We start from the raw sequence: 11,665 nt of genomic DNA, 5'->3' as shown, positions 1-11,665 counted from the left end.
CAAGCAGCCTTTCGAGCTCCGGGAAGGGGATTATGTGGCCTTGAGCCATGAACGGGAACATCACCACATGATGCTTCAACTCTCTGTTCGTGCTACTGGTCAAATTCTCAGCAGGGGAAGGCGTGGCAGGGACCATTGCAGGTAGGAGATAGAGGCAGGAAAATAAAATCCGTCGGCTGTGCAAGCCGCTGGGAGAGCTTGCAGCTCCTGCTCAACCAGGAAAGAAATCATAGTTGAGCGAAACGGTAAGGTCGTCACCAGAGTTTGTGGTTGGGCAATGACAGGTACCACACAGAGAGTAACAGCTCTCTCATCGACGCACGCGGAAGGCGTTTATTCAGTGGGTGGCCCCTCAGAGTTTCGTCGTCTCCTAGTATTGGACACTAGGATGTTGAGCCTGTAATCTGACGTTACACATGATTTTCTTTCTATTTTTAATTGCCCAGGTAATACTTAAAACGTCTTGCTCTCACTTGAATTTATCGAGCACTAACCGGCATTTAAAATTTGGTAATTTTTTAAGTCTCTTGGTGGACTAAAGTTTTTTTTTAAGGTCATATTCTAGTAGAAACTTTCTAACTTTCTTTATCATTTTTAACCATTTTTTAATTATATAAAATATTCTTTATCATTCTTAACCATTTTTTAATTATATAAAATATAAAAGTGTGAAGCTCAATTGTAACAGAAGACGTTAACTGTGTTTATTATTCCGAAGCGTTTTAATCTTATAAAAAATAAATATATATATTTATATATCACGTTACCTGACTCAATATATTTGTATTTTTAAGTGATTAGTTTAATTTATAATAAAAAATTATAATAATGTTTTTTATTATTTAGATAGGCATTTTTTTTATTGGAATTGGGCACTTTAATTGTTTTACTAATTAAAAAAATTGATCAGAAGGTTTAAATTTAAATATGTCAGTATATTCTCGTCATGGCCACAATATCAATGGATGTGATTCACACCACTAACTTCCCTACATATCTAAATCACATGATTAAATTTTGTTTAAATTAAATTTTACAAAGATTGATTAAAATTTATCATGCCATTTGTTAATTGACACCTATGAGGATTAAGGAGAATGGAAAGACTACAAAAGGTTACACATACACTTGTCATGGTAGTGGAAATGTGTATTTCAGAATAAGATGATTATCCGGTTCAAGACATGTGCAAAACGTTACACATCCACTTGTCATGGTAGTGGAAATGTGTATTTCGGAATAAGATGATTATGAGTTTCAAAACATTGATAACGTGTGTCCAATTCCAAATAACAGGGGTCAGTTTCATTAACCTGTCCATCAATTTCACTTCTTGAGTATGTTTTATCTCCTAAAGCTTAGCTCAAACCCCAATCAATCAAAATCCAAATTCTCTTTGTTATTGTAACACCCCTTGTGAAAAGTAAATGCTAGTAACTAGTGAAGTATTTATGGAACAAAGACTTTATTTAAAATATGTATAATCCTGTTGTTAATGTTATGTTAATAAAAAGACAGTTGTGTTGGTACCATTTTGAACTGAGTTATGATTAATCATGGTTAGTAACTGAGGAATCAGTTACATTGGAACCCTAACTACCTGGAGGTAGTTGAGACCCCAGAGGAAAAAGGGGAAAAATGCCAAGTCTGGTTAGGATCAGATGGCAGAGAGAAGAAATGAAAAAATGAATGCTATGTCTGGTTAGGATCAGATAGCATAAGTGGAAAATGAATTTTTCCTGTGCACGCTATGTCTGGTTAGGATCAGATAGCGTTGACTGGCGAGACCAGTGTTATTGCGGTCGAGTAGGACCTGCAAGTGCTTGGGGGTGGAAGCTCAGCGAAGAACTTCCTACAGACGGGTGGATTGACAAGCATTACCAGTAAGTTGGCAGATAACAGGTATGGTTGCTACTTGTGCCTCTGTTAGAATGTTTATTATACTGTACTGTACTGAGAAAAGTGAAAAGAACTAACAGCTATTTGCATAATTTCTTAAACAGTATTATGAAATCAAGTAGTACATACTGTATGAAATATAGGAAAACAGATACGAGTATAGCCTGTGAACTGAATACACATTTTGCTGGTAAAACATTAAGAACTGTACGAAAAGCAATATCCGAACCTAAGTTTGCATGGTTACCAAAGAAATATGAGATAATAGATAGCTGGATTATATCAGCCTTGGTGGCAAACATTAATAACTTATTCAAGAAAATAATGTTGTAGTAAACCACATTCATACAAAAAGCAAGAAATACACAGGTATCTAAAAGAAGCGGAAATATGTATAGCGCTCCTTGCCGTGATGCATAATAGTCAACCCTGGCACTCTATGTGCGCATTCAGGAGTAAAACAAGTTAGCCTCGCGGCCAGTAATAGAAAAAGAATAAACTGCGTATGACATAATAACCATAAAGAAATACCAGCCGCGAATAAACACGGGTTGGTGTCCATGCGAGTAAACGCGAGCAAGCAATCTATTACCTCACTCAAGTATGGGAAGAAGGGAAACCCTCAACTTCACCGGTGGAAAACATGGGCGAAACCAGAAACTGTAATAAAGACTGGGCCGACCCTTACAGTCGCACAGAATTGTCGTATATTAATATAAATGCATGCATATATATATATATATTAGACAAGCTAATAAATAATCAACATATTTCAATACCCTCGCAAGAGCCAGAAGCCGTATTACATAGATAAGAGCACATAACCAAAATAGCCTCAACTCTGTTTAGGAACAGTTGTTGCTTGCATTGAGCCAGACGAAGATTCATGGAATCGGAACGTGAAACACATATACAAACTTGGTATTGAAGCAACAGTCATACAAACCATTTCATTAGAAAAGAATAGTGAAAACCTGTATCATTTGTCTATACATGTAGCCATGGTCACAAAGGCGTTTAAACAAAGAAAAACATCATGCTCAGAGCAGAAACCATTGAATCTTTCGCGCTCTGTCTCTTTGAAATATTTAACTGTCAAAGCCAGGGTATCAACCCTCATAATCAATATTTAAGCTTAAACCCTTACACTGTCCGAACACAAGCAGAATGGCCTTCAGAAATAAACAATATACAAATCAAAGGGTCATGGCCGAGCATGATATTCATAGACAGTAATCTTTCCCTAATCAAGTCTACAATCTAAGACTCGGGTCGAAACCCAGAATTGCTAAAAGGGTTCCAGGCCGCGGTGGTGCCACCGGGTATCCCTGTCAGAATAATTTAAACACTCAGCTGTTACCCTAAAACAGAGCTATGGAATAAAAACGGTATTAATGGCATTCGAGCCTACCTGTAACCCAAACAGAAGAAAGAGCGGAAGGGCTCCCAACTCCGACAAGGTGTGGCCACCGGTCACAGTGCATCTGAGTCAAAGCAGGAAACGAGAGCCTGGTTAAACAATGAAATAGCATAGCAAACTTAGAAACTGATATAGACTGTAACAAGATAACAAAATGGTCTCATACCTGTGTAATCCGGTGCGAAGGAAGAATTGAACCAAGGTCTGGAGCTGAATATAGTAGCCTGAGCAGTGGGCAAGTGAAACGCCATAGCTCTGCGACACACCGTCGCAGCGAAATGAGAGGAACAATAAGTTGAGTTAGAAGAGCTTCGGTAATATATACTATGCCTTACTTATCGGCTACGTGACAAGCCCTCAACCATCAATCTGCAGAAGAGGTCTTACCACCGTTCGATGGCCGGACTTGTTCGATGGGATTCGGGCGTGAAAGTGATATGCCCAAGGTGTCAGACCCGTAAGTGCTTGGAGCACTGGGCTCACATGGCCTCACGGCAACTAGCCATAGATCTTTCCAGATGGACGGTGCTGCCCTTCCACCGAAGTCAAGGCCGGACACAACGTCAATTTACAGATATCTCGGGACTGAAACCGGGACACGTTAGCAATTGCCATAACTCGCCTTTAAAGACTGACAGTCCCTTTGGAATGTGCGCATCAAAACTTGTTACAGACTTTGAAATTTATATATGCATGTTGTATATTGTTTCGATTATGGTTCCTCACGAGAACCTTAGAATATGATGTGTTAAATGAATCTATGTATTAGCTGAATGAAACGTTATGTATTGAAATTCGAACCCTCATAATCATTACCTTGTTATATGACTGTTGTCGTAAGGTTGATATGGGTGAATGTATATGAGAGTTAACATATATAGAGTTATATGGTTGTTATCATAAGGTTAATCCAGGGAAATGTATATAAGCGTTAGTTTATATGGAAGTTAATCGACATAAAAAAAAAATATTCTGATGTGTGCGTGACATTATGGTATCGGAGCCCAAGGTTTACAACTCTGTGACCTTTGGGAAAATTTTTAAGATTACAACAACATGAATATAAACAGTATTATGGTAACAGTTCAGCAAACAGTGCTCCTTATGGGAATCCGGAACCCCCGGATAACATGGAACAACCTCAAGGGAATTCTGAGTTTTGGGTACAGCTGGGAGCAGCAGGTCGCACTACTGACTCAACGCTATTGAGGACATTGCAGGAGCTAAAAGATGAAATGGCTCAGCTGCGTGCGGATAACGCAAGATTGAATGTTGAACAGGAGAGGATCTTGAAAAGCTTATCTGATAAACAACATCAACAACAGTCACATCCGAGGCCGGAACAAGCACAAATAACAGATGAACAGAGCTATCATACTGAACAGGAGGAAGCAGAGGACAGAGGAGAGACGCGAGGAGAGAAGTCTGTTAATTCTTCTGAATATCAGACTCCAAAAAGACCTCGGATGGAATTACATGGAGAATTCAGGAAGATTAAACCACCTCATTTTGACGGAGAATCTGAAGAAGCTGCAGAGGCATGGCTGATTAATATGAATAAGTATTTTCAGGTGTATGAATACGATCATCATCTTAAGGCAAGGCTGGCTATATTCCAGTTGCAAGCCAAAGCCACGCTATGGTGGGAGGAGGTCAAGATGGTGCGGGGAATAAGTGAACAGGATGTGACATGGGAAAAGTTTCAAGGATATTTTAAAGAGAAGTACCTGATAGAACGCTTTTATGATGAAAAGGCACGCGAATTCCACGATCTGCGGCTGGGACAGCAGACCATTGATGAGTTTGTAACCAAGTTCACATCCCTGCTTCGCTATGTGCCCTATATTCGTGAAGAGAAGGCTAAAGTACAAAGATTTGTTAGTAGCCTACCTCTGACAATGCGAGAAAGGATAGAGTTCGATAATCCGAAAACCATGGATGAAGCAATCCGAAAAGCAAGACTGTGTTATCAGCAGAATAAATCAAAAGGAGAAAATTCCGGAAAGCGTTGGACAGATAAGCGAGGCAGTAAAATACCTATGGGTAGTAAGGGAGCACGCAGCAGTTTTCAGAAAGGATTTTCGAAAGGAACCAGCACTAAAAATCCAGCAAAAACTCAAAGCAGATTCAAACCTCCTGCAGATTCCAAATATAGTGAACAGCAAGTTAGATTGGACAATGAAGGCACAGCTCGGCCACCTGTTCAGTGTTGGGGTTGTGGCGGACCCCATTACATCAGAAACTGCCCTCATCGGAAGGACAGCGATCAGTTGTCCCAGATCTACGAAGCTTCAACAGTAGGAGATGTGGCTCGATCCATGCCCAGAATAAATGCAGCACTGGAGGATCGGCAAGCTGATTACCAGCCAACAATGATAGAGTTCGAAGGTAAGATTTGTGATCGAGCTGTTTCTGTTTTAGTAGACCCAGGAGCTACTTTAAGCTATATAAGTCCTAAAGTAGTAGAAAGCTGTGGTTTGCAAACCACTAAATTTAAAAGCCCATGGTTAGTACAGCTGGCCACTGGGACCAAAAGAAGAGTATTACCAAAGTTAGCAATTGTCCATTAAGGTTAGCTGGCCAAACCATAACAACTGAGTTAAATGTACTCCCTCTTGGTTCCTATGACGTGCTGATAGGAATGGACTGGTTGGAACGACAGTGGTCTGTAATTAATTGTAAAACAAAAACAGTTTCTTACAGAGATGAACTGGGTGTGGGAAAAGAAATTGAAGGCATCCAGAAACCAGTGCAGATTCGGCCGATCACAGCCTCCCAGCTGGTTAAGTGTATCCGGAATAAGTGCCAGATTTATGCAGTGCAAGTGGGGTTTGCAGATTCTGTGGATAAGGTTGCAACTGTTAAAGATATACCAGTAGTGCAAGAATTTGCAGATGTATTCCCTGAAGAGATTCCAGGGCTGCCACCCAGAAGGGATTTGGACTTCACCATTGAGCTGATACCCGGAGTAGCCCCAGTGTCCCGAGCACCCTATCGGATGAGTGTGCCAGAGTTAACTGAGTTAAAAATGCAGCTGCAAGAGCTGCTAGAAAAGAAGTACATCCGCCCCAGTGTCTCTCCTTGGGGAGCTCCTGTGCTATTTGTGAGGAAGAAGGATGGGACTCTGCGAATGTGCATAGACTATAGACAGTTGAATAAACTAACAGTCAAAAACAAATATCCACTACCCCGCATTGACGAGCTGTTTGATCAGGTGAAGGGGGCGACCATCTTCTCAAAGATCGATTTGAGATCAGGATACCACCAAATTAGAATAAAAGATGAAGACATAGCCAAGACCGCTTTTCGTACTCGTTATGGACATTACGAGTTTGTGGTACTGCCTTTTGGGTTAACTAATGCGCCTGCAACATTCATGTGTTTAATGAATAGTGTATTTCATCAATACTTAGACAAATTTGTATTGATCTTTATTGATGATATACTTATCTACTCCCGGAATAGGAAAGAGCATGAGGAACATCTAAGGTTAGTGTTACAGACTTTATGGGAGCATCAGTTATATGGAAAATTCAGCAAATGTGATTTCTATAAAGAACAGATCCAGTATTTGGGTCACATTATTACAAAGGAAGGTATAGCTGTAGACCCCGAAAAGATTAAAACTATAATGGATTGGCCTACACCCAAGGATGTAGCAGACATTCGATCTTTCATGGGGCTGGCTGGATATTACCGGCGGTTTGTAGAAGGTTTTTCTAGAGTTGCCTACCCTATTACCTCCTTGCAAAAGAAGGGAAAAGTGTTTAAATGGACAGCAGACTGTCAACGGAGTTTTGAACAGCTCAAACATTTACTTACCACAGCGCCTCTGCTGTGTGTGGCAGATCCCGAAAAGGAGTATGTAGTTTGTACAGATGCCAGCAAGGAGGGCGTGGGTGGAGTACTAATGCAGGAAGGCAAGGTGATTGCTTATGAATCCAGAAAGTTAAAAGAACATGAGCAGAAATATTCCGCCTATGATCTGGAATTAACCGCTGTGATCCATGCTTTGAAGATGTGGCGCCATTATTTAATAGGGAGGAAATTTTTGTTGATGACGGATCACCACAGCTTGACTAGCTACTTTAGTCAACCTACCTTAAACGCAAGACAAGCAAGATGGGTGGACTTCTTGGGAAATTTCGATTTCGAAATTAAACACCTAAAGGGAAAGGAGAACAGAGTAGCTGATGCACTAAGTCGAAAAGTGCATTGCATTTATGAGATTGGTTTCAGTCAAGGATGGTCCACTCTTGACCAAGAGATTGAGGAGGCTGCGGCGCAAGATCAGATTTATTTGCAAAAGAAGCATTTGGTGCAAAATTCAGATGCCCGTTCCATACAACAAGGTTATACCTTGAATACAGCCGGCATGTTGTGTTTCCAGAAGAAGATTTACATACCCAATCAGAGCAGTATTAAAGAAAAGATTCTGGATGAAAATCATAGAAGTCCTTATGCAGGGCATCCTGGTTACCAGAAATTAATCACCTCACTAAGGAAGGAGTATTACTGGCCAGGCATGAAGAAGGATGTTGTAGAATACCTGGCGCGCTGTTTGGAGTGTCAGCAGGTGAAAGCTGAACATCAGCATCCTGCAGGACTGCTACAGCCAATACCCATACCAGAATGGAAATGGGAGACCATAACCATGGACTTTATTACCGGTTTGCCAAAATCCAAAAAGAATAATGATTCAATAATGGTAGTAGTGGATAAACTCAGCAAGTCAGCTCACTTTATACCGGTTCAATCCACTTATCGTGCAGCTCAAATCGCAAACATTTTTATGCAAAATATATTTAAACTTCATGGGCTGCCGAAGGTAATAATATCTGATCGTGATGTTAAGTTTACCTCAGCTTTTTGGAGGACCTTATTTGAATGTCTAGGAACTCAGTTGAGTTTCAGCACCGCATATCATCCGCAAACTGACGGACAGACTGAGCGAGTGAATCAAGTGTTGGAGGACATGTTGAGGTCTTATGTGATGCAGCAACCTACGCGATGGGAGGAGTATCTACACCTAGTGGAATTCGCCTATAATAATGGCTATCACTCATCCTTGAAGATGAGCCCATTCGAAGTACTTTACGGCCGGAAGTGCCGCACACCCTCCAGTTGGGGTGGACCGGAGGACAAATTCTTGTTAGGACCTGAAATGTTGGAAGAGATGGAGGTCATGGTAAAAAAGGTTCGAGCTAATTTAAAGATGGCACAAGATAGGCAGAAGAATTTTGCAGACCGGAAGAGAACATTTAAAGAGTATCAAGTGGGTGAACATGTATACATTAGAATTCGAGCCAGGAAGAGTACCCTTCAATGGAATGCCTGTGCCAAATTGGCACCGCGTTTTTGTGGACCATTCCAAATTTTGGCATGAGTAGGGCCGGTAGCTTATCAGCTCGCCCTACCCAGCCATATTCGGGTTCATAATGTCTTCCATGTATCAGTTTTAAAGAGATATGTGTATGACCCTAGGCATATAATAAGTTGGCAGGACATTCAGGTGAGGAAAGACTGTCATCAAATGTAAACTGAAATGAAATACTAGTAAAACAACTGATTTAATTGTTATGTGTTTCAGGTGGAACCGGAAGGAGAGTTCCTGGTCGAACCAGTGAACATATTAGATCAGAGAAGAGTCGAGCTGCGGAAAAAGGTCATCAGCCAGGTTAAAGTGCAGTGGCAGCACTTTGGGCCTGAAGAGGCCACCTGGGAAGATGAACAAATGATGAGGGATACTTATCCCAGACTGTTTTTGGATGAGCAGCAACATCGGGACGATGTAGACTTTCAGGAGGGGGAGATGTAACACCCCTTGTGAAAAGTAAATGCTAGTAACTAGTGAAGTATTTATGGAACAAAGACTTTATTTAAAATATGTATAATCATGTTGTTAATGTTATGTTAATAAAAAGACAGTTGTGTTGGTACCATTTTGAACTGAGTTATGATTAATCATGGTTAGTAACTGAGGAATCAGTTACATTGGAACCCTAACTACCTGGAGGTAGTTGAGACCCCAGAGGAAAAAGGGGAAAAATGCCAAGTCTGGTTAGGATCAGATGGCAGAGAGAAGAAATGAAAAAATGAATGCTATGTCTGGTTAGGATCAGATAGCATAAGTGGAAAAGGAATTTTCCTGTGCATGCTATGTCTGGTTAGGATCAGATAGCATTGACTGGCGAGACCAGTGTTATTGCGGTCGAGTAGGACCTGCAAGTGCTTGGGGGTGGAAGCTCAACGAAGAACTTCCTACGGACTGGTGGATTGACAAGCATTACCAGTAAGTTGGCAGATAACAGGTATGGTTGCTACTTGTGCCTCTGTTAGAATGTTTATTATATTGTACTGTACTGAGAAAAGTGAAAAGAACTAACAGCTATTTGCATAATTTCTTAAACAGTATTATGAAATCAAGTAGTGCATACTGTATGAAATATAGGAAAACAGATACGAGTATAGCCTGTGAACTGAATACACATTTTGCTGGTAAAACATTAAGAACTGTACGAAAAGAAATATCCGAACCTAAGTTTGCATGGTTACCAAAGAAATATGAGATAATAGATAGCTGGATTATATCAGCCTTGGTGGCAAACATTAATAACTTATTCAAGAAAATAATGTTGTAGTAAACCACATTCATACAAAAAGCAAGAAATACACAGGTATCTAAAAGAAGCGGAAATATGTATAGCGCTCCTTGCCGTGATGCATAATAGTCAACCCTGGCACTCTATGTGCGCATTCAGGAGTAAAACAAGTTAGCCTCGCGGCCAGTAATAGAAAAAGAATAAACTGCGTATGACATAATAACCATAAAGAAATACCAGCCGCGAATAAACACGGGTTGGTGTCCATGCGAGTAAACGCGAGCAAGCAATCTATTACCTCGCTCAAGTATGGGAAGAAGGGAAACCCTCAACTTCACCGGTGGAAAACATGGGCGAAACCAGAAACTGTAATAAAGACTGGGCCGACCCTTACAGTCGCACAGAAGTGTCGTATATTAATATAAATGCATGCATATATATATATTAGACAAGCTAATAAATAATCAACATATTTCAATACCCTCGCAAGAGCCAGAAGCCGTATTACATAGATAAGAGCACATAACCAAAATAGCCTCAACTCTGTTTAGGAACATTTGTTGCTTGCATTGAGCCAGACGAAGATTCATGGAATCGGAACGTGAAACACATATACAAACTCGGTATTGAAGCAACAGTCATACAAACCATTTCATTAGAAAAGAATAGTGAAAACCTGTATCATTTGTCTATACATGTAGCCGTGGTCACGAAGGCGTTTAAAAAAAGAAAAACATCATGCTCAGAGCAGAAACCATTGAATCTTTCGCGCTCTGTCTCTTTGAAATATTTAACTGTCAAAGCCAGGGTATCAACCCTCATAATCAATATTTAAGCTTAAACCCTTACACTGTCCGAACACAAGCAGAATGGCCTTCAGAAATAAACAATATACAAATCAAAGGGTCACGGCCGAGCATGATATTCATAGACAGTAACCTTTCCCTAATCAAGTCTACAATCTAAGACTCGGGTCGAAACCCAGAATTGCTAAAAGGGTTCCAGGCCGCGGTGGTGCCACCGGGTATCCCTGTCAGAATAATTTAAACACTCAGCTGTTACCCTAAAACAGAGCTATGGAATAAAAATGGTATTAATGGCATTCGAGCCTACCTGTAACCCAAACAGAAGAAAGAGCGGAAGGGCTCCCAACTCCGACAAGGTGTGGCCACCGGTCACAGTGCATCTGAGTCAAAGCAGGAAACGAGAGCCTGGTTAAACAATGAAATAGCATAGCAAACTTAGAAACTGATATAGACTGTAATAAGATAACAGAATGGTCTCATACCTGTGTAATCCGGTGCGAAGGAAGAATTGAACCAAGGTCTGGAGCTGAATATAGTAGCCTGAGCAGTGGGCAAGTGAAACGCCATAGCTCTGCGACACACCGTCGCAGCGAAATGAGAGGAAGAATAAGTTGAGTTAGAAGAGCTTCGGTAATATATACTATGCCTTAATTACCGGCTACGTGACAAGCCCTCAACCATCGATCTGCAGAAGAGGTCTTACCACCGTTCGATGGTCGGACTTGTTCGATGGGATTCGGGCGCGAAAGTGATATGCCCAAGGTGTCAGACCCGTAAGTGCTTGGAGCACTGGGCTCACATGGCCTCACGGCAACTAGCCATAGATCTTTCCAGATGGACGGTGCTGCCCTTCCACCGAAGTCAAGGCCGGACACAACGTCAATTTACAGATATCTCGGGACTGAAACCGGGACACGTTAGCAATTGCCATAACTCGC

At 41.0% G+C, this 11,665-nt stretch overlaps 2 long non-coding RNA genes across 2 annotated transcripts; both read right to left on the bottom strand.

The window, feature by feature from the left end:
* Nucleotides 1–3,136: 3,136 nt before the first annotated feature.
* On the bottom strand, nt 3,137–3,598 carry LOC149190320 (uncharacterized). Its single transcript, XR_016256485.1, has 3 exons — nt 3,486–3,598; nt 3,311–3,383; nt 3,137–3,227 (listed from the first exon to the last, which is right to left on the bottom strand). It is a non-coding gene; the product is annotated as an uncharacterized LOC149190320 (long non-coding RNA).
* A 7,076-nt stretch (nt 3,599–10,674) lies between these two features.
* On the bottom strand, nt 10,675–11,329 carry LOC149190319 (uncharacterized). Its single transcript, XR_016256484.1, has 3 exons — nt 11,210–11,329; nt 11,035–11,107; nt 10,675–10,951 (listed from the first exon to the last, which is right to left on the bottom strand). It is a non-coding gene; the product is annotated as an uncharacterized LOC149190319 (long non-coding RNA).
* Nucleotides 11,330–11,665: the final 336 nt, after the last annotated feature.

Source organism: Pinus tabuliformis, chromosome 3_1, assembly GCF_031772625.1.
Source record: "Pinus tabuliformis cultivar Carrire ecotype Pingquan chromosome 3_1, CPIR1, whole genome shotgun sequence".
NCBI lineage: Eukaryota > Viridiplantae > Streptophyta > Pinopsida > Pinales > Pinaceae > Pinus > Pinus tabuliformis.
This window is presented reverse-complemented; position numbering and strand designations above follow the sequence as displayed.